Below are 16,720 nucleotides of genomic sequence, written 5' to 3' on the forward strand. Positions count from 1 at the left end.
CTTTTTAAATATATTTTTGCGCCACGTGACAAGGATGACGCGGGAGCGTGATCTATATGACCTCATTTTCTTATTTTTGACGATTACTGTGTGACTTTTCCCACCGCGCTTGACACCCAACGACTAGTAGTAGTAGTAGTAGTAGTAGTAGTAGTAGTAGTAGGGGCAAGCATAAGGAACAAATAGATAGTTGCATGTCGGATGCGATCATACCAGCACTAAAGCACCGGATCCCATCAGAACTCCGAAGTTAAGCGTGCTTGGGCGAGAGTAGTACTAGGATGGGTGACCTCCTGGGAAGTCCTTGTGTTGCATTCCCCTTTTTAAATATATTTTTGCGCCACGTGACAAGGATGACGCGGGAGCGTGATCTATATGACCTCATTTTCTTATTTTTGACGATTACTGTGTGACTTTTCCCACCGCGCTTGACACCCAACGACTAGTAGTAGTAGTAGTAGTAGTAGTAGGGGCAAGCATAAGGAACAAATAGATAGTTGCATGTCGGATGCGATCATACCAGCACTAAAGCACCGGATCCCATCAGAACTCCGAAGTTAAGCGTGCTTGGGCGAGAGTAGTACTAGGATGGGTGACCTCCTGGGAAGTCCTCGTGTTGCATTCCCCTTTTTAAATATATTTTTGCGCCACGTGACAAGGATGACGCGGGAGCGTGATCTATATGACCTCATTTTCTTATTTTTGACGATTACTGTGTGACTTTTCCCACCGCGCTTGACACCCAACGACTAGTACTAGTAGTAGTAGTAGTAGTAGTAGTAGGGGCAAGCATAAGGAACAAATAGATAGTTGCATGTCGGATGCGATCATACCAGCACTAAAGCACCGGATCCCATCAGAACTCCGAAGTTAAGCGTGCTTGGGCGATAGTAGTACTAGGATGGGTGACCTCCTGGGAAGTCCTCGTGTTGCATTCCCCTTTTTAAATATATTTTTGCGCCACGTGACAAGGATGACGCGGGAGCGTGATCTATATGACCTCATTTTCTTATTTTTGACGATTACTGTGTGACTTTTCCCACCGCGCTTGAGACCCAACGACTAGTAGTAGTAGTAGTAGTAGTAGTAGTATTAGGGGCAAGCATATGGAACAAATAGATAGTTGCATGTCGGATGCGATCATACCAGCACTAAAGCACCGGATCCCATCAGAACTCCGAAGTTAAGCGCGCTTGGGCGAGAGTAGTACTAGGATGGGTGACCTCCTGGGAAGTCCTCGTGTTGCATTCCCCTTTTTAAATATATTTTTGCGCCACGTGACAAGGATGACGCGGGACCGTGATCTATATGACCTCATTTTCTTATTTTTGACGATTACTGTGTGACTTTTCCCACCGCGCTTGACACCCAACGACTAGTAGTAGTAGTAGTAGTAGTAGTAGTAGTAGGGGTAAGCATAAGGAACAAATAGATAGTTGCATGTCGGATGCGATCATACCAACACTAAAGCACCGGATCCCATCAGAACTCCGAAGTTAAGCGTGCTTGGGCGAGAGTAGTACTAGGATGGGTGACCTCCTGGGAAGTCCTCGTGTTGCATTCCCCTTCTTAAATATATTTTTGCGCCACGTGACAAGGATGACGCGGGAGCGTGATCTATATGACCTCATTTTCTTATTTTTGACGATTACTGTGTGACTTTTCCCACCGCGCTTGACACCCAACGACTAGTAGTACTAGTAGTAGTAGTAGTAGGGGCAAGCATAAGGAACAAATAGATAGTTGCATGTCGGATGCGATCATACGAGCACTAAAGCACCATATCCCATCAGAACTCCGAAGTTATGCGTGCTTGGGCGAGAGTAGTACTAGGATGGGTGACCTCCTGGGAAGTCCTTCTGTTGCATTCCCTTTTTAAATATATTTTTGCGCCACGTGACAAGGATGACGCGGGACCGTGATCTATATGACCTCATTTTCTTATTTTTGACGATTACTGTGTGACTTTTCCCACCGCGCTTGACACCCAACGAGTAGTAGTAGTAGTAGTAGTAGTAGTAGTAGTAGGGGCAAGCATAAGGAACAAATAGATAGTTGCATGTCGGATGCGATCATACCAGCACTAAAGCATCGGATCCCATCAGAACTCCGAAGTTAAGCGTGCTTGGGCGAGAGTAGTACTAGGATGGGTGACCTCCTGGGAAGTCCTCGTGTTGCATTCCCCTTTTTAAATATATTTTTGCGCCACGTGACAAGGATGACGCGGGAACGTGATCTATATGACCTCATTTTCTTATTTTTGACGATTACTATGTGACTTTTCCCACCGCGCTTGACACCCAACGACTAGTAGTAGTAGTAGTAGTAGTAGTAGTAGTAGTAGTAGTAGGGGCAAGCATAAGGAACAAATAGATAGTTGCATGTCGGATGCGATCATACCAGCACTAAAGCACCGGATCCCATCACAACTCCGAAGTTAAGCATGCTTGGGCGAGAGTAGTACTAGGATGGGTGACCTCCTGGGAAGTCCTCGTGTTGCATTCCCCTTTTTAAATATATTTTTGCGCCACGTGACAAGGATGACGCGGGAGCGTGATCTATATGACCTCATTTTCTTATTTTTGACGATTACTGTGTGACTTTTCCCACCGCGCTTGACACCCAACGACTAGTAGTAGTAGTACTAGTAGTAGTAGTAGTAGTAGGGGCAAGCATAAGGAACAAATAGATAGTTGCATGTCGGATGCGATCATACCAGCACTAAAGCACCGGATCCCATCAGAACTCTGAAGTTAAGCGTGCTTGGGCGAGAGTAGTACTAGGATGGGTGACCTCCTGGGAAGTCCTCGTGTTGCATTCCCCTTTTTAAATATATTTTTGCGCCACGTGACAAGGATGACGCGGGAGCGTGATCTATATGACCTCATTTTCTTATTTTTGACGATTACTGTGTGACTTTTCCCACCGCGCTTGACACCCAACGACTAGTAGTAGTAGTAGTAGTAGTAGGGGCAAGCATAAGGAACAAATAGATAGTTGCATGTCGGATGCGATCATACGAGCACTAAAGCACCATATCCCATCAGAACTCCGAAGTTATGCGTGCTTGGGCGAGAGTAGTACTAGGATGGGTGACCTCCTGGGAAGTCCTCCTGTTGCATTCCCTTTTTAAATATATTTTTGCGCCACGTGACAAGGATGACGCGGGACCGTGATCTATATGACCTCATTTTCTTATTTTTGACGATTACTGTGTGACTTTTCCCACCGCGCTTGACACCCAACGAGTAGTAGTAGTAGTAGTAGTAGTAGTAGTAGTAGTAGTAGTAGTAGTAGTAGTAGTAGTAGTAGTAGTAGTAGTAGTAGTAGTAGTAGTAGTAGTAGTAGTAGTAGTAGTAGGGGCAAGCATAAGGAACAAATAGATAGTTGCATGTCGGATGCGATCATACCAGCACTAAAGCACCGGATCCCATCAGAACTCCGAAGTTAAGCGTGCTTGGGCGAGAGTAGTACTAGGATGGGTGACCTCCTGGGAAGTCCTCGTGTTGCATTCCCCTTTTTAAATATATTTTTGCGCCACGTGACAAGGATGACGCGGGAACGTGATCTATATGACCTCATTTTCTTATTTTTGACGATTACTGTGTGACTTTTCCCACCGCGCTTGACACCCAACGACTAGTAGTAGTAGTAGTAGTAGTAGTAGTAGTAGGGGCAAGCATAAGGAACAAATAGATAGTTGCATGTCGGATGCGATCATACCAGCACTAAAGCACCGGATCCCATCACAACTCCGAAGTTAAGCATGCTTGGGCGAGAGTAGTACTAGGATGGGTGACCTCCTGGGAAGTCCTCGTGTTGCATTCCCCTTTTTAAATATATTTTTGCGCCACGTGACAAGGATGACGCGGGAGCGTGATCTATATGACCTCATTTTCTTATTTTTGACGATTACTGTGTGACTTTTCCCACCGCGCCTGACACCCAACGACTAGTAGTAGTAGTACTAGTAGTAGTAGTAGTAGTAGGGGCAAGCATAAGGAACAAATAGATAGTTGCATGTCGGATGCGATCATACCAGCACTAAAGCACCGGATCCCATCAGAACTCTGAAGTTAAGCGTGCTTGGGCGAGAGTAGTACTAGGATGGGTGACCTCCTGGGAAGTCCTCGTGTTGCATTCCCCTTTTTAAATATATTTTTGCGCCACGTGACAAGGATGACGTGGGAGCGTGATCTATATGACCTCATTTTCTTATTTTTGACGATTACTGTGTGAGTTTTCCCACCGCGCTTGACACCCAACGACTAGTAGTAGTAGTAGTAGTAGTAGTAGGGGCAAGCATAAGGAACAAATAGATAGTTGCATGTCGGATGCGATCATACCAGCACTAAAGCCCCGGATCCCATCAGAACTCCGAAGTTAAGCGTGCTTGGGCGAGAGTAGTACTAGGATGGGTGACCTCCTGGGAAGTCCTCGTGTTGCATTCCCCTTTTTAAATATATTTTTGCGCCACGTGACAAGGATGACGCGAGAGCGTGATCTATATAACCTCATTTTCTTATTTTTGACGATTACTGTGTGACTTTTCCCACCGCGCTTGACACCCAACGACTAGTAGTAGTAGTAGTAGTAGTAGTAGTAGTAGTAGTAGGGGCAAGCATAAGGAACAAATAGATAGTTGCATGTCGGATGCGATCATACCAGCACTAAAGCATCGGATCCCATCAGAACTCCGAAGTTAAGCGTGCTTGGGCGATAGTAGTACTAGGATGGGTGACCTCCTGGGAAGTCCTCGTGTTGCATTCCCCTTTTTAAATATATTTTTGCGCCACGTGACAAGGATGACGCGGGAGCGTGATCTATATGACCTCATTTTCTTATTTTTGACGATTACTGTGTGACTTTTCCCACCGCGCTTGACACCCAACGACTAGTAGTAGTAGTAGTAGTAGTAGTAGTAGTATTAGGGGCAAGCATAAGGAACAAATAGATAGTTGCATGTCGGATGCGATCATACCAGCACTAAAGCACCGGATCCCATCAGAACTCCGAAGTTAAGCGCGCTTGGGCGAGAGTAGTACTAGGATGGGTGACCTCCTGGGAAGTCCTCGTGTTGCATTCCCCTTTTTAAATATATTTTTGCGCCACGTGACAAGGATGACGCGGGACCGTGATCTATATGACCTCATTTTCTTATTTTTGACGATTACTGTGTGACTTTTCCCACCGCGCTTGACACCCAACGACTAGTAGTAGTAGTAGTAGTAGTAGTAGTAGTAGTAGTAGGGGCAAGCATAAGGAACAAATAGATAGTTGCATGTCGGATGCGATCATACCAGCACTAAAGCACCGGATCCCATCAGAACTCCGAAGTTAAGCGCGCTTGGGCGAGAGTAGTACTAGGATGGGTGACCTCCTGGGAATTTCTCGTGTTGCATTCCCCTTTTTAAATATATTTTTGCGCCACGTGACAAGGATGACGCGGGACCGTGATCTATATGACCTCATTTTCTTATTTTTGACGATTACTGTGTGACTTTTCCCACCGCGCTTGACACCCAACGACTAGTAGTAGTAGTAGTAGTAGTAGTAGTAGTAGTAGTAGGGGCAAGCATAAGGAACAAATAGGTAGTTGCATGTCGGATGCGATCATACCAGCACTAAAGCACCGGATCCCATCAGAACTCCGAAGTTAAGCGTGCTTGGGCGAGAGTAGTACTAGGATGGGTGACCTCCTGGGAAGTCCTCGTGTTGCATTCCCCTTTTTAAATATATTTTTGCGCCACGTGACAAGGATGACGAGGGAGCGTGATCTATATGACCTCATTTTCTTATTTTTGACGATTACTGTGTGACTTTTCCCACCGCGCTTGACACCCAACGACTAGTACTAGTAGTAGTAGTAGGGGCAAGCATAAGGAACAAATAGATAGTTGCATGTCGGATGCGATCATACCAGCACTAAAGCACCATATCCCATCAGAACTTCGAAGTTAAGCGTGCTTGGGCGAGAGTAGTACTAGGATGGGTGACCTCCTGGGAAGTCCTCGTGTTGCATTCCCCTTCTTAAATATATTTTTGCGCCACGTGACAAGGATGACGCGGGACCGTGATCTATATGACCTCATTTTCTTATTTTTGACGATTACTGTGTGACTTTTCCCACCGCGCTTGACACCCAACGACTAGTAGTAGTAGTAGTAGTAGTAGTGGTAGTAGTAGTAGGGGCAAGCATAAGGAACAAATAGATAGTTGCATGTCGGATGCGATCATACCAGCACTAAAGCACCGGATCCCATCAGAACTTCGAAGTTAAGCGTGCTTGGGCGAGAGTAGTACTAGGATGGGTGACCTCCTGGGAAGTCCTCGTGTTGCATTCCCCTTTTTAAATATATTTTTGCGCCACGTGACAAGGATGACGCGGGACCGTGATCTATATGACCTCATTTTCTTATTTTTGACGATTACTGTGTGACTTTTCCCACCGCGCTTGACACCCAACGACTAGTAGTAGTAGTAGTAGTAGTAGTGGTAGTAGTAGTAGGGGCAAGCATAAGGAACAAATAGATAGTTGCATGTCGGATGCGATCATACCAGCACTAAAGCACCGGATCCCATCAGAACTTCGAAGTTAAGCGTGCTTGGGCGAGAGTAGTACTAGGATGGGTGACCTCCTGGGAAGTCCTCGTGTTGCATTCCCCTTTTTAAATATATTTTTGCGCCACGTGACAAGGATGACGCGGGACCGTGATCTATATGACCTCATTTTCTTATTTTTGACGATTACTGTGTGCCTTTTTCCACCGCGCTTGACACCCAACGACTAGTAGTAGTAGTAGTAGTAGTAGTAGTAGGGGCAAGCATAAGGAACAAATAGATAGTTGCATGTCGGATGCGATCATACCAGCACTAAAGCACCGGATCCCATCACAACTTCGAAGTTAAGCGTGCTTGGGCGAGAGTAGTACTAGGATGGGTGACCTCCTGGGAAGTCCTCGTGTTGCATTCCCCTTTTTAAATATATTTTTGCGCCACGTGACAAGGATGACGCGGGACCGTGATCTATATGACCTCATTTTCTTATTTTTGACGATTACTGTGTGACTTTTCCCACCGCGCTTGACACCCAACCACTAGTAGTAGTAGTAGTAGTAGGGGCAAGCATAAGGAACAAATAGATAGTTGCATGTCGGATGCGATCATACCAGCACTAAAGCACGGGATCCCATCAGAACTCCGAAGTTAAGCGTGCTTGGGCGAGAGTAGTAGTAGGATGGGTGACCTCCTGGGAAGTCCTCGTGTTGCATTCCCCTTTTTAAATATATTTTTGCGCCACGTGACAAGGATGACGCGGGAGCGTGATCTATATGACCTCATTTTCTTATTTTTGACGATTACTGTGTGACTTTTCCCACCGCGCTTGACACCCAACGACTAGTAGTAGTAGTAGTAGTAGTAGTAGTAGTAGTAGTAGGGACAAGCATAAGGAACAAATAGATAGTTGCATGTCGGATGCGATCATACCAGCACTAAAGCACCGGATCCCATGAAAACTCCGAAGTTTAGCGTGCTTGGGCGAGAGTAGTACTAGGATGGGTGACCTCCTCGGAAGTCCTTGTGTTGCATTCCCCTTTTTAAATATATTTTTGCGCCACGTGACAAGGATGACGCGGGAGCGTGATCTATATGACCTCATTTTCTTATTTTTGACGATTATTGTGTGACTTTTCCCACCGCGCTTGACACCCAACGACTAGTAGTAGTAGTAGTAGTAGTAGTAGTAGTAGTAGGGGCAAGCATAAGGAACAAATAGATAGTTGCATGTCGGATGCTCTCATACCAGCACTAAAGCACCGGATCCCATCAGAACTCCGAAGTTAAGCGTGCTTGGGCGAGAGTAGTACTAGGATGGGTGACCTCCTGGGAAGTCCTCGTGTTGCATTCCCCTTTTTAAATGTATTTTTGCGCCACGTGACAAGGATGACGCGGGAGCGTGATCTATATGACCTCATTTTCTTATTTTTGACGATTACTGTGTGACTTTTCCCACCGCGCTTGACACCCAACGACTAGTAGTAGTAGTAGTAGTAGGGGCAAGCATAAGGAACAAATAGATAGTTGCATGTCGGATGCGATCATACCAGCACTAAAGCACCGGATCCCATCAGAACTCCGAAGTTAAGCCTGCTTGGGCGAGAGTAGTACTAGGATGGGTGACCTCCTGGGAAGTCCTCATGTTGCATTCCCCTTTTTAAATATATTTTTGCGCCACGTGACAAGGATGACGCGGGACCGTGATCTATATGACCTCATTTTTTATTTTTGACGATTACTGTGTAACTTTTTCCACCGCGCTTGACACCCAACGACTAGTAGTAGTAGTAGTAGTAGTAGTAGTAGTAGTAGGGGCAAGCATAAGGAACAAATAGATAGTTGCATGTCGGATGCGATCATACCAGCACTAAAGCACCGGATCCCATCAGAACTCCGAAGTTAAGCGTGCTTGGGCGAGAGTAGTACTAGGATGGGTGACCTCCTGGGAAGTCCTCGTGTTGCATTCCCCTTTTTAAATATATTTTTGCGCCACGTGACAAGGATGACGCGGGACCGTGATCTATATGACCTCATTTTCTTATTTTTGACGATTACTGTGTGACTTTTCCCACCGCGCTTGACACCCAACCACTAGTAGTAGTAGTAGTAGGGGCAAGCATAAGGAACAAATAGATAGTTGCATGTCGGCTGCGATCATACCAGCACTAAAGCACCGGATCCCATCAGAACTCCGAAGTTAAGCGTGCTTGGGCGAGAGTAGTACTAGGATGGGTGACCTCCTGGGAAGTCCTCATGTTGCATTCCGCTTTTTAAATATATTTTTGCGCCACGTGACAAGGATGACGCGGGAGCGTGATCTATATGACCTCATTTTCTTATTTTTGACGATTACTGTGTGACTTTTCCCACCGCGCTTGACACCCAACGACTAGTAGTAGTAGTAGTAGTAGTAGTAGTAGTAGGGGCAAGCATAAGGAACAAATAGATAGTTGCATGTCGGATGCGATCATACCAGCACTAAAGCACCGGATCCCATCAGAACTCCGAAGTTAAGCGTGCTTGGGCGAGAGTAGTACTAGGATGGGTGACCTCCTGGGAACTCCTTGTGTTGCATTCCCCTTTTTAAATATATTTTTGCGCCACGTGACAAGGATGACGCGGGAGCGTGATCTATATGACCTCATTTTCTTATTTTTGACGATTACTGTGTGACTTTTCCCACCGCGCTTGACACCCAACGACTAGTAGTAGTAGTAGTAGTAGTAGTAGTAGTAGTAGGGGCAAGCATAAGGAACAAATAGATAGTTGCATGTCGGATGCGATCATACCAGCACTAAAGCACCGGATCCCATCAGAACTCCGAAGTTAAGCGTGCTTGGGCGAGAGTAGTACTAGGATGGGTGACCTCCTGCGAAGTCCTCGTGTTGCATTCCCCTTTTTAAATATATTTTTGCGCCACGTGACAAGGATGACGCGGGAGCGTGATCTACATGACCTCATTTTCTTATTTTTGACGATTACTGTGTGACTTTTCCCACCGCGCTTGACACCCAACGACTAGTACTAGTAGTGGTAGTAGTAGTAGTAGTAGTAGTAGTAGGGGCAAGCATAAGGAACAAATAGATAGTTGCATGTCGGATGCGATCATACCAGCACTAAAGCACCGGATCCCATCAGAACTCCGAAGTTAAGCGTGCTTGGGCGATAGTAGTACTAGGATGGGTGACCTCCTGGGAAGTCCTCGTGTTGCATTCCCCTTTTTAAATATATTTTTGCGCCACGTGACAAGGATGACGCGGGAGCGTGATCTACATGACCTCATTTTCTTATTTTTGACGATTACTGTGTGACTTTTCCCACCGCGCTTGACACCCAACGACTAGTAGTAGTAGTAGTAGTAGTAGTAGTATTAGGGGCAAGCATAAGGAACAAATAGATAGTTGCATGTCGGATGCGATCATACCAGCACTAAAGCACCGGATCCCATCAGAACTCCGAAGTTAAGCGCGCTTGGGCGAGAGTAGTAATAGGATGGGTGACCTCCTGGGAAGTCCTCGTGTTGCATTCCCCTTTTTAAATATATTTTTGCGCCACGTGACAAGGATGACGCGGGACCGTGATCTATATGACCTCATTTTCTTATTTTTGACGATTACTGTGTGACTTTTCCCACCGCGCTTGACACCCAACGACTAGTAGTAGTAGTAGTAGTAGTAGTAGTGGTAGTAGTAGTAGTAGTAGTAGTAGTAGTAGGGGTAAGCATAAGGAACAAATAGATAGTTGCATGTCGGATGCGATCATACCAACACTAAAGCACCGGATCCCATCAGAACTCCGAAGTTAGGCGTGCTTGGGCGAGAGTAGTACTAGGATGGGTGACCTCCTGAGAAGTCCTTGTATTGCATTCCCCTTTTTAAATATATTTTTGCGCCACGTGACAAGGATGACGCGGGGGCGTGATCTATATGACCTCATTTTCTTATTTTTGACGATTACTGTGTGACTTTTCCCACCGCGCTTGACACCCAACGACTAGTAGTAGTAGTAGTAGTAGTAGTAGGGGCAAGCATAAGGAACAAATAGATAGTTGCATGTCGGATGCGATCATACGAGCACTAAAGCACCATATCCCATCAGAACTCCGAAGTTAAGCGTGCTTGGGCGAGAGTAGTACTAGGATGGGTGACCTCCTGGGAAGTCCTCGTGTTGCATTCCCCTTTTTAAATATATTTTTGCGCCACGTGACAAGGATGACGCGGGAGCGTGATCTATATGACCTTATTTTCTTATTTTTGACGATTACTGTGTGACTTTTCCCACCGCGCTTGACATCCAACGACTAGTAGTAGTAGTACTAGTAGTAGTAGTAGTAGTAGGGGCAAGCATAAGGAACAAATAGATAGTTGCATGTCGGATGCGATCATACCAGCACTAAAGCACCAGATCCCATCAGAACTCCGAAGTTAAGCGTGCTTGGGCGAGAGTAGTACTAGGATGGGTGACCTCCTGGGAAGTCCTCGTGTTGCATTCCCCTTTTTAAATATATTTTTGCGCCACGTGACAAGGATGACGCGGGACCGTGATCTATATGACCTCATTTTCTTATTTTTGACGATTACTGTGTGACTTTTCCCACCGCGCTTGACACCCAACGACTAGTAGTAGTAGTAGTAGTAGTAGTAGTAGTAGGGGCAAGCATAAGGAACAAATAGATAGTTGCATGTCGGATGCGATCATACTAGCACTAAAGCACCGGATCCCATCAGAACTCCGAAGTTAAGCGTGCTTGGGCGAGAGTAGTACTAGGATGGGTGACCTCCTGGGAAGTCCTCGTGTTGCATTCCCCTTTTTAAATATATTTTTGCGCCACGTGACAAGGATGACGCGGGAACGTGATCTATATGACCTCATTTTCTTATTTTTGACGATTACTGTGTGACTTTTCCCACCGCGCTTGACACCCAACGACTAGTAGTAGTAGTAGTAGTAGTAGTAGTAGTAGTAGTAGTAGGGGCAAGCATAAGGAACAAATAGATAGTTGCATGTCGGATGCGATCATACCAGCACTAAAGCACCGGATCCCATCACAACTCCGAAGTTAAGCGTGCTTGGGCGAGAGTAGTACTAGGATGGGTGACCTCCTGGGAAGTCCTCGTGTTGCATTCCCCTTTTTAAATATATTTTTGCGCCACGTGACAAGGATGACGCGGGAGCGTGATCTATATGACCTCATTTTCTTATTTTTGACGATTACTGTGTGACTTTTCCCACCGCGCTTGACACCCAACGACTAGTAGTAGTAGTACTAGTAGTAGTAGTAGTAGTAGGGGCAAGCATAAGGAACAAATAGATAGTTGCATGTCGGATGCGATCATACCAGCACTAAAGCACCGGATCCCATCAGAACTCCGAAGTTAAGCGTGCTTGGGCGAGAGTACTACTAGGATGGGTGACCTCCTGGGAAGTCCTCGTGTTGCATTCCCCTTTTTAAATATATTTTTGCGCCACGTGACAAGGATGACGCGGGAGCGTGATCTATATGACCTCATTTTCTTATTTTTGACGATTACTGTGTGACTTTTCCCACCGCGCTTGACACCCAACGACTAGTAGTAGTAGTAGTAGTAGTAGGGGCAAGCATAAGGAACAAATAGATAGTTGCATGTCGGATGCGATCATACCAGCACTAAAGCCCCGGATCCCATCAGAACTCCGAAGTTAAGTGTGCTTGGGCGAGAGTAGTAATAGGATGGGTGACCTCCTGGGAAGTCCTCGTGTTGCATTCCCCTTTTTAAATATATTTTTGCGCCACGTGACAAGGATGACGCGGGAGCGTGATCTATATAACCTCATTTTCTTATTTTTGACGATTACTGTGTGACTTTTCCCACCGCGCTTGACACCCAACGACTAGTAGTAGTAGTAGTAGTAATAGTAGTAGAGGCAAGCATAAGGAACAAATAGATAGTTGCATGTCGGATGCGATCATACCAGCACTAAAGCACCGGATCCCATCAGAACTTCGAAGTTAAGCGTGCTTGGGCGAGAGTAGTACTAGGATGGGTGACCTCCTGGGAAGTCCTCGTGTTGCATTCCCCTTTTTAAATATATTTTTGTGCCACGTGACAAGGATGACGCGGGAGCGTGATCTATATGACCTCATTTTCTTATTTTTGACGATTACTGTGTGACTTTTCCCACCGCGCTTGACACCCAACGACTAGTAGTAGTAGTAGTAGTAGTAGTAGTATTAGGGGCAAGCATAAGGAACAAATAGATAGTTGCATGTCGGATGCGATCATACCAGCACTAAAGCACCGGATCCCATCAGAACTCTGAAGTTAAGCGCGCTTGGGCGAGAGTAGTACTAGGATGGGTGACCTCCTGGGAAGTCCTCGTATTGCATTCCCCTTTTTAAATATATTTTTGCGCCACGTGACAAGGATGACGCGGGACCGTGATCTATATGACCTCATTTTCTTATTTTTGACGATTACTGTGTGACTTTTCCCACCGCGCTTGACACCCAACGACTAGTAGTAGTAGTAGTAGTAGTAGTAGTAGTAGTAGTAGTAGTAGTAGTAGTAGTAGTAGTAGTAGTAGTAGTAGTAGTAGTAGTAGTAGTAGTAGTAGTAGTAGTAGTAGTAGTAGTAGTAGTAGTAGTAGTAGTAGTAGTAGTAGTAGTAGTAGTAGTAGTAGTAGTAGTAGTAGTAGTAGTAGTAGTAGTAGTAGTAGTAGTAGTAGTAGTAGTAGTAGTAGTAGTAGTAGTAGTAGTAGTAGTAGTAGTAGTAGTAGTAGTAGTAGTAGTAGTAGTAGTAGTAGGGGCAAGCATAAGGAACAAATAGATAGTTGCATGTCGGATGCGATCATACCAGCACTAAAGCACCGGATCTCATCAGAACTCCGAAGTTAAGCGTGCTTGGACGAGAGTAGTACTAGGATGGGTGACCTCCTGGGAAGTCCTCGTGTTGCATTCCCCTTTTTAAATATATTTTTGCGCCACGTGACAAGGATGACGAGGGAGCGTGATCTATATGACCTCATTTTCTTATTTTTGACGATTACTGTGTGACTTTTCCCACCGCGCTTGACACCCAACGACTAGTAGTAGTAGTAGTAGTAGGGGCAAGCATAAGGAACAAATAGATAGTTGCATGTCGGATGCGATCATACCAGCACTAAAGCACCATATCCCATCAGAACTTCGAAGTTAAGCGTGCTTGGGCGAGAGTAGTACTAGGATGGGTGACCTCCTGGGAAGTCCTCGTGTTGCATTCCCTTTTTTAAATATATTTTTGCGCCACGTGACAAGGATGACGCGGGACCGTGATCTATATGACCTCATTTTCTTATTTTTGACGATTACTGTGTGACTTTTCCCACCGCGCTTGACACCCAACGACTAGTAGTAGTAGTAGTAGTAGTAGTAGTAGTAGTAGTAGTAGTAGTAGTAGTAGTAGTAGTAGTAGTAGTAGTAGTAGGGGCAAGCATAAGGAACAAATAGATAGATGCATGTCGGATGCGATCATACCAGCACTAAAGCACCGGATCCCATCAGAACACCGAAGTTAAGCGTGCTTGGGCGAGAGTAGTACTAGGATGGGTGACCTCCTGGGAAGTCCTCGTGTTGCATTCCCCTTTTTAAATATATTTTTGCGCCACGTGACAAGGATGACGCGGGAACGTGATCTATATGACCTCATTTTCTTATTTTTGACGATTACTGTGTGACTTTTCCCACCGCGCTTGACACCCAACGACTAGTAGTAGTAGTAGTAGTAGTAGTAGTAGTAGTAGTAGTAGTAGTAGTAGGGGCAAGCATAAGGAACAAATAGATAGTTGCATGTTGGATGCGATCATACCAGCACTAAAGCACCGGATCCCATCAGAACTCCGAAGTTAAGCATGCTTGGGCGAGAGTAGTACTAGGATGGGTGACCTCCTGGGAAGTCCTCGTGTTGCATTCCCCTTTTTAAATATATTTTTGCGCCACGTGACAAGGATGACGCGGGAGCGTGATCTATATGACCTCATTTTCTTATTTTTGACGATTACTGTGTGACTTTTCCCACCGCGCTTGACACCCAACGACTAGTAGTAGTAGTAGTAGTAGTAGTAGTAGGGGCAAGCATAAGGAACAAATAGATAGTTGCATGTCGGATGCGATCATACCAGCACTAAAGCACCGGATCCCATCAGAACTCCGAAGTTAAGCGTGCTTGGGCGAGAGTAGTACTAGGATGGGTGACCTCCTGGAAAGTCCTCGTGTTGCATTCCTCTTTTTAAATATATTTTTGCGCCACGTGACAAGGATGACGCGGGAGCGTGATCTATATGACCTCATTTTCTTATTTTTGACGATTACTGTGTGACTTTTCCCACCGCGCTTGACACCCAACGACTAGTAGTAGTAGTAGTAGTAGGGAAAGCATAAGGAACAAATAGATAGTTGCATGTCGGATGCGATCATACCAGCACTAAAGCACCGGATCCCATCAGAACTCCGAAGTTAAGCGTGCTTGGGCGAGAGTAGTACTAGGATGGGTGACCTCCTGGGAAGTCCTCGTGTTGCTTTCCCCTTTTTAAATATATTTTTGCGCCACGTGACAAGGATGACGCGTGAGCGTGATCTATATGACCTCATTTTCTTATTTTTGACGATTACTGTGTGACTTTTCCCACCGCGCTTGACACCCAACGACTAGTAGTAGTAGTAGTAGTAGTAGTAGTAGGGGCAAGCATAAGGAACAAATAGATAGTTGCATGTCGGATGCGATCATACCAGCACTAAAGCACCGGATCCCATCAGAACTTCGAAGTTAAGCGTGCTTGGGCGAGAGTAGTACGAGGATGGGTGACCTCCTGGGAAGTCCTCGTGTTGCATTCCCCTTTTTAAATATATTTTTGCGCCACGTGACAAGGATGACGCGTGAGCGTGATCTATATGACCTCATTTTCTTATTTTTGACGATTACTGTGTGACTTTTCCCACCGCGCTTGACACCCAACGACTAGTAGTAGTAGTAGTAGTAGTAGTAGTAGTAGTACTAGTAGGGGCAAGCATAAGGAACAAATAGATAGTTGCATGTCGGATGCGATCATACCAGCACTAAAGCACCGGATCCCATCAGAACTTCAAAGTTAAGCGTGCTTGGGCGAGAGTAGTACTAGGATGGGTGACCTCCTGGGAAGTCCTCGTGTTGCATTCCCCTTTTTAAATATATTTTTGCGCCACGTGACAAGGATGACGCGGGAGCGTGATCTATATGACCTCATTTTCTTATTTTTGACGATTACTGTGTGACTTTTCCCACCGCGCTTGACACCCAACGACTAGTAGTAGTAGTAGTAGGGGCAAGCATAAGGAACAAATAGATAGATGCATGTGGGATGCGATCATACCAGCACTAAAGCACCGGATCCCATCAGAACTCCGAAGTTAAGCGTGCTTGGTCGAGGGTAGTACTAGGATGGGTGACCTCCTGGGAAGTCCTCGTGTTGCATTCCCCTTTTTAAATATATTTTTGCGCCACGTGACAAGGATGACGCGGGACCGTGATCTATATGACCTCATTTTCTTATTTTTGACGATTACTGTGTGACTTTTCCCACCGCGCTTGACACCCAACGACTAGTAGTAGTAGTAGTGGTAGGGGCAAGCATAAGGAACAAATAGATAGTTGCATGTCGGATGTGATCATACCAGCACTAAAGCACGGGATCCCATCAGAACTCCGAAGTTAAGCGTGCTTGGGCGAGAGTAGTACTAGGATGGGTGACCTCCTGGGAAGTCCTCGTGTTGCATTCCCCGTTTTAAATATATTTTTGCGCCACGTGACAAGGATGACGCGGGAACGTGATCTATATGACCTCATTTTCTTATTTTTGACGATTACTGTGTGACTTTTCCCACCGCGCTTGACACCCAACGACTAGTAGTAGTAGTAGTAGTAGTAGTAGTACTAGTAGTAGGGGCAAGCATAAGGAACATATAGATAGTTGCATGTCGGATGTGATCATACCAGCACTAAAGCACTGGATCCCATCAGAACTCCGAAGTTAAGCGTGCTTGGGCGAGAGTAGTACTAGGATGGGTGACCTCCTGGGAAGTCCTCGTGTTGCATTCCCCTTTTTAAATATATTTTTGCGCCACGTGACAAGGATGACGCGGGAGCGTGATCTATATGACCTCATTTTCTTA

At 45.6% G+C, this 16,720-nt stretch overlaps 52 non-coding genes across 52 annotated transcripts; all 52 read left to right on the plus strand.

Annotated features, from left to right (window-relative positions):
• Nucleotides 1-199: 199 nt before the first annotated feature.
• Nucleotides 200-318, plus strand: LOC123435244. Its single transcript, XR_006626500.1, has one exon. It is a non-coding gene; the product is annotated as a 5S ribosomal RNA (ribosomal RNA).
• Nucleotides 319-506: 188 nt separating this feature from the next.
• Nucleotides 507-625, plus strand: LOC123433619. Its single transcript, XR_006624966.1, has one exon. It is a non-coding gene; the product is annotated as a 5S ribosomal RNA (ribosomal RNA).
• A 194-nt stretch (nt 626-819) lies between these two features.
• LOC123437828 lies at nt 820-938 on the plus strand. Its single transcript, XR_006628997.1, has one exon. It is a non-coding gene; the product is annotated as a 5S ribosomal RNA (ribosomal RNA).
• A 194-nt stretch (nt 939-1,132) lies between these two features.
• LOC123436732 lies at nt 1,133-1,251 on the plus strand. The gene has a single exon (XR_006627945.1). It is a non-coding gene; the product is annotated as a 5S ribosomal RNA (ribosomal RNA).
• Nucleotides 1,252-1,445: 194 nt separating this feature from the next.
• Nucleotides 1,446-1,564, plus strand: LOC123437415. Its single transcript, XR_006628596.1, has one exon. It is a non-coding gene; the product is annotated as a 5S ribosomal RNA (ribosomal RNA).
• A 188-nt stretch (nt 1,565-1,752) lies between these two features.
• Nucleotides 1,753-1,871, plus strand: LOC123433411. Its single transcript, XR_006624911.1, has one exon. It is a non-coding gene; the product is annotated as a 5S ribosomal RNA (ribosomal RNA).
• A 193-nt stretch (nt 1,872-2,064) lies between these two features.
• On the plus strand, nt 2,065-2,183 carry LOC123436413. Its single transcript, XR_006627639.1, has one exon. It is a non-coding gene; the product is annotated as a 5S ribosomal RNA (ribosomal RNA).
• A 203-nt stretch (nt 2,184-2,386) lies between these two features.
• On the plus strand, nt 2,387-2,505 carry LOC123432632. The gene has a single exon (XR_006624205.1). It is a non-coding gene; the product is annotated as a 5S ribosomal RNA (ribosomal RNA).
• Nucleotides 2,506-2,702: 197 nt separating this feature from the next.
• LOC123435780 lies at nt 2,703-2,821 on the plus strand. The gene has a single exon (XR_006627028.1). It is a non-coding gene; the product is annotated as a 5S ribosomal RNA (ribosomal RNA).
• Nucleotides 2,822-3,006: 185 nt separating this feature from the next.
• LOC123433401 lies at nt 3,007-3,125 on the plus strand. Its single transcript, XR_006624905.1, has one exon. It is a non-coding gene; the product is annotated as a 5S ribosomal RNA (ribosomal RNA).
• Nucleotides 3,126-3,396: 271 nt separating this feature from the next.
• LOC123433630 lies at nt 3,397-3,515 on the plus strand. Its single transcript, XR_006624972.1, has one exon. It is a non-coding gene; the product is annotated as a 5S ribosomal RNA (ribosomal RNA).
• Nucleotides 3,516-3,709: 194 nt separating this feature from the next.
• LOC123432633 lies at nt 3,710-3,828 on the plus strand. Its single transcript, XR_006624206.1, has one exon. It is a non-coding gene; the product is annotated as a 5S ribosomal RNA (ribosomal RNA).
• Nucleotides 3,829-4,025: 197 nt separating this feature from the next.
• On the plus strand, nt 4,026-4,144 carry LOC123435781. The gene has a single exon (XR_006627029.1). It is a non-coding gene; the product is annotated as a 5S ribosomal RNA (ribosomal RNA).
• A 188-nt stretch (nt 4,145-4,332) lies between these two features.
• On the plus strand, nt 4,333-4,451 carry LOC123435973. Its single transcript, XR_006627215.1, has one exon. It is a non-coding gene; the product is annotated as a 5S ribosomal RNA (ribosomal RNA).
• A 200-nt stretch (nt 4,452-4,651) lies between these two features.
• Nucleotides 4,652-4,770, plus strand: LOC123431935. The gene has a single exon (XR_006623541.1). It is a non-coding gene; the product is annotated as a 5S ribosomal RNA (ribosomal RNA).
• Nucleotides 4,771-4,967: 197 nt separating this feature from the next.
• On the plus strand, nt 4,968-5,086 carry LOC123436733. The gene has a single exon (XR_006627946.1). It is a non-coding gene; the product is annotated as a 5S ribosomal RNA (ribosomal RNA).
• Nucleotides 5,087-5,286: 200 nt separating this feature from the next.
• On the plus strand, nt 5,287-5,405 carry LOC123436343. Its single transcript, XR_006627571.1, has one exon. It is a non-coding gene; the product is annotated as a 5S ribosomal RNA (ribosomal RNA).
• A 200-nt stretch (nt 5,406-5,605) lies between these two features.
• On the plus strand, nt 5,606-5,724 carry LOC123433641. Its single transcript, XR_006624981.1, has one exon. It is a non-coding gene; the product is annotated as a 5S ribosomal RNA (ribosomal RNA).
• Nucleotides 5,725-5,906: 182 nt separating this feature from the next.
• LOC123431900 lies at nt 5,907-6,025 on the plus strand. Its single transcript, XR_006623503.1, has one exon. It is a non-coding gene; the product is annotated as a 5S ribosomal RNA (ribosomal RNA).
• Nucleotides 6,026-6,225: 200 nt separating this feature from the next.
• Nucleotides 6,226-6,344, plus strand: LOC123436521. The gene has a single exon (XR_006627741.1). It is a non-coding gene; the product is annotated as a 5S ribosomal RNA (ribosomal RNA).
• Nucleotides 6,345-6,544: 200 nt separating this feature from the next.
• On the plus strand, nt 6,545-6,663 carry LOC123436522. Its single transcript, XR_006627742.1, has one exon. It is a non-coding gene; the product is annotated as a 5S ribosomal RNA (ribosomal RNA).
• A 191-nt stretch (nt 6,664-6,854) lies between these two features.
• Nucleotides 6,855-6,973, plus strand: LOC123432594. The gene has a single exon (XR_006624168.1). It is a non-coding gene; the product is annotated as a 5S ribosomal RNA (ribosomal RNA).
• Nucleotides 6,974-7,155: 182 nt separating this feature from the next.
• On the plus strand, nt 7,156-7,274 carry LOC123438578. The gene has a single exon (XR_006629713.1). It is a non-coding gene; the product is annotated as a 5S ribosomal RNA (ribosomal RNA).
• Nucleotides 7,275-7,474: 200 nt separating this feature from the next.
• Nucleotides 7,475-7,593, plus strand: LOC123433227. Its single transcript, XR_006624765.1, has one exon. It is a non-coding gene; the product is annotated as a 5S ribosomal RNA (ribosomal RNA).
• Nucleotides 7,594-7,790: 197 nt separating this feature from the next.
• Nucleotides 7,791-7,909, plus strand: LOC123438001. Its single transcript, XR_006629159.1, has one exon. It is a non-coding gene; the product is annotated as a 5S ribosomal RNA (ribosomal RNA).
• Nucleotides 7,910-8,091: 182 nt separating this feature from the next.
• Nucleotides 8,092-8,210, plus strand: LOC123432283. Its single transcript, XR_006623874.1, has one exon. It is a non-coding gene; the product is annotated as a 5S ribosomal RNA (ribosomal RNA).
• Nucleotides 8,211-8,406: 196 nt separating this feature from the next.
• On the plus strand, nt 8,407-8,525 carry LOC123433652. Its single transcript, XR_006624991.1, has one exon. It is a non-coding gene; the product is annotated as a 5S ribosomal RNA (ribosomal RNA).
• A 179-nt stretch (nt 8,526-8,704) lies between these two features.
• Nucleotides 8,705-8,823, plus strand: LOC123431648. Its single transcript, XR_006623236.1, has one exon. It is a non-coding gene; the product is annotated as a 5S ribosomal RNA (ribosomal RNA).
• Nucleotides 8,824-9,017: 194 nt separating this feature from the next.
• Nucleotides 9,018-9,136, plus strand: LOC123435598. Its single transcript, XR_006626843.1, has one exon. It is a non-coding gene; the product is annotated as a 5S ribosomal RNA (ribosomal RNA).
• Nucleotides 9,137-9,333: 197 nt separating this feature from the next.
• On the plus strand, nt 9,334-9,452 carry LOC123435530. Its single transcript, XR_006626776.1, has one exon. It is a non-coding gene; the product is annotated as a 5S ribosomal RNA (ribosomal RNA).
• Nucleotides 9,453-9,655: 203 nt separating this feature from the next.
• Nucleotides 9,656-9,774, plus strand: LOC123437829. Its single transcript, XR_006628998.1, has one exon. It is a non-coding gene; the product is annotated as a 5S ribosomal RNA (ribosomal RNA).
• Nucleotides 9,775-9,968: 194 nt separating this feature from the next.
• On the plus strand, nt 9,969-10,087 carry LOC123431868. Its single transcript, XR_006623465.1, has one exon. It is a non-coding gene; the product is annotated as a 5S ribosomal RNA (ribosomal RNA).
• Nucleotides 10,088-10,308: 221 nt separating this feature from the next.
• On the plus strand, nt 10,309-10,427 carry LOC123432680. Its single transcript, XR_006624252.1, has one exon. It is a non-coding gene; the product is annotated as a 5S ribosomal RNA (ribosomal RNA).
• A 188-nt stretch (nt 10,428-10,615) lies between these two features.
• LOC123433038 lies at nt 10,616-10,734 on the plus strand. The gene has a single exon (XR_006624597.1). It is a non-coding gene; the product is annotated as a 5S ribosomal RNA (ribosomal RNA).
• A 197-nt stretch (nt 10,735-10,931) lies between these two features.
• On the plus strand, nt 10,932-11,050 carry LOC123436118. The gene has a single exon (XR_006627354.1). It is a non-coding gene; the product is annotated as a 5S ribosomal RNA (ribosomal RNA).
• Nucleotides 11,051-11,244: 194 nt separating this feature from the next.
• On the plus strand, nt 11,245-11,363 carry LOC123435627. Its single transcript, XR_006626871.1, has one exon. It is a non-coding gene; the product is annotated as a 5S ribosomal RNA (ribosomal RNA).
• A 203-nt stretch (nt 11,364-11,566) lies between these two features.
• Nucleotides 11,567-11,685, plus strand: LOC123431701. Its single transcript, XR_006623290.1, has one exon. It is a non-coding gene; the product is annotated as a 5S ribosomal RNA (ribosomal RNA).
• A 197-nt stretch (nt 11,686-11,882) lies between these two features.
• LOC123437169 lies at nt 11,883-12,001 on the plus strand. The gene has a single exon (XR_006628364.1). It is a non-coding gene; the product is annotated as a 5S ribosomal RNA (ribosomal RNA).
• Nucleotides 12,002-12,186: 185 nt separating this feature from the next.
• Nucleotides 12,187-12,305, plus strand: LOC123432160. The gene has a single exon (XR_006623756.1). It is a non-coding gene; the product is annotated as a 5S ribosomal RNA (ribosomal RNA).
• A 191-nt stretch (nt 12,306-12,496) lies between these two features.
• Nucleotides 12,497-12,615, plus strand: LOC123436524. Its single transcript, XR_006627744.1, has one exon. It is a non-coding gene; the product is annotated as a 5S ribosomal RNA (ribosomal RNA).
• Nucleotides 12,616-12,809: 194 nt separating this feature from the next.
• LOC123438286 lies at nt 12,810-12,928 on the plus strand. Its single transcript, XR_006629437.1, has one exon. It is a non-coding gene; the product is annotated as a 5S ribosomal RNA (ribosomal RNA).
• A 449-nt stretch (nt 12,929-13,377) lies between these two features.
• Nucleotides 13,378-13,496, plus strand: LOC123437122. The gene has a single exon (XR_006628320.1). It is a non-coding gene; the product is annotated as a 5S ribosomal RNA (ribosomal RNA).
• Nucleotides 13,497-13,678: 182 nt separating this feature from the next.
• LOC123431901 lies at nt 13,679-13,797 on the plus strand. Its single transcript, XR_006623504.1, has one exon. It is a non-coding gene; the product is annotated as a 5S ribosomal RNA (ribosomal RNA).
• A 239-nt stretch (nt 13,798-14,036) lies between these two features.
• On the plus strand, nt 14,037-14,155 carry LOC123437946. The gene has a single exon (XR_006629107.1). It is a non-coding gene; the product is annotated as a 5S ribosomal RNA (ribosomal RNA).
• Nucleotides 14,156-14,367: 212 nt separating this feature from the next.
• Nucleotides 14,368-14,486, plus strand: LOC123436779. Its single transcript, XR_006627990.1, has one exon. It is a non-coding gene; the product is annotated as a 5S ribosomal RNA (ribosomal RNA).
• Nucleotides 14,487-14,677: 191 nt separating this feature from the next.
• Nucleotides 14,678-14,796, plus strand: LOC123436959. The gene has a single exon (XR_006628165.1). It is a non-coding gene; the product is annotated as a 5S ribosomal RNA (ribosomal RNA).
• A 181-nt stretch (nt 14,797-14,977) lies between these two features.
• LOC123435963 lies at nt 14,978-15,096 on the plus strand. Its single transcript, XR_006627206.1, has one exon. It is a non-coding gene; the product is annotated as a 5S ribosomal RNA (ribosomal RNA).
• Nucleotides 15,097-15,287: 191 nt separating this feature from the next.
• Nucleotides 15,288-15,406, plus strand: LOC123438740. Its single transcript, XR_006629865.1, has one exon. It is a non-coding gene; the product is annotated as a 5S ribosomal RNA (ribosomal RNA).
• A 203-nt stretch (nt 15,407-15,609) lies between these two features.
• Nucleotides 15,610-15,728, plus strand: LOC123438383. Its single transcript, XR_006629528.1, has one exon. It is a non-coding gene; the product is annotated as a 5S ribosomal RNA (ribosomal RNA).
• A 179-nt stretch (nt 15,729-15,907) lies between these two features.
• Nucleotides 15,908-16,026, plus strand: LOC123435959. The gene has a single exon (XR_006627202.1). It is a non-coding gene; the product is annotated as a 5S ribosomal RNA (ribosomal RNA).
• Nucleotides 16,027-16,208: 182 nt separating this feature from the next.
• Nucleotides 16,209-16,327, plus strand: LOC123437686. The gene has a single exon (XR_006628862.1). It is a non-coding gene; the product is annotated as a 5S ribosomal RNA (ribosomal RNA).
• A 200-nt stretch (nt 16,328-16,527) lies between these two features.
• Nucleotides 16,528-16,646, plus strand: LOC123436763. The gene has a single exon (XR_006627975.1). It is a non-coding gene; the product is annotated as a 5S ribosomal RNA (ribosomal RNA).
• Nucleotides 16,647-16,720: the final 74 nt, after the last annotated feature.

Source organism: Hordeum vulgare, chromosome 2H (assembly GCF_904849725.1).
Source record: "Hordeum vulgare subsp. vulgare chromosome 2H, MorexV3_pseudomolecules_assembly, whole genome shotgun sequence".
Classification (NCBI taxonomy): Eukaryota; Viridiplantae; Streptophyta; class Magnoliopsida; order Poales; family Poaceae; genus Hordeum; species Hordeum vulgare.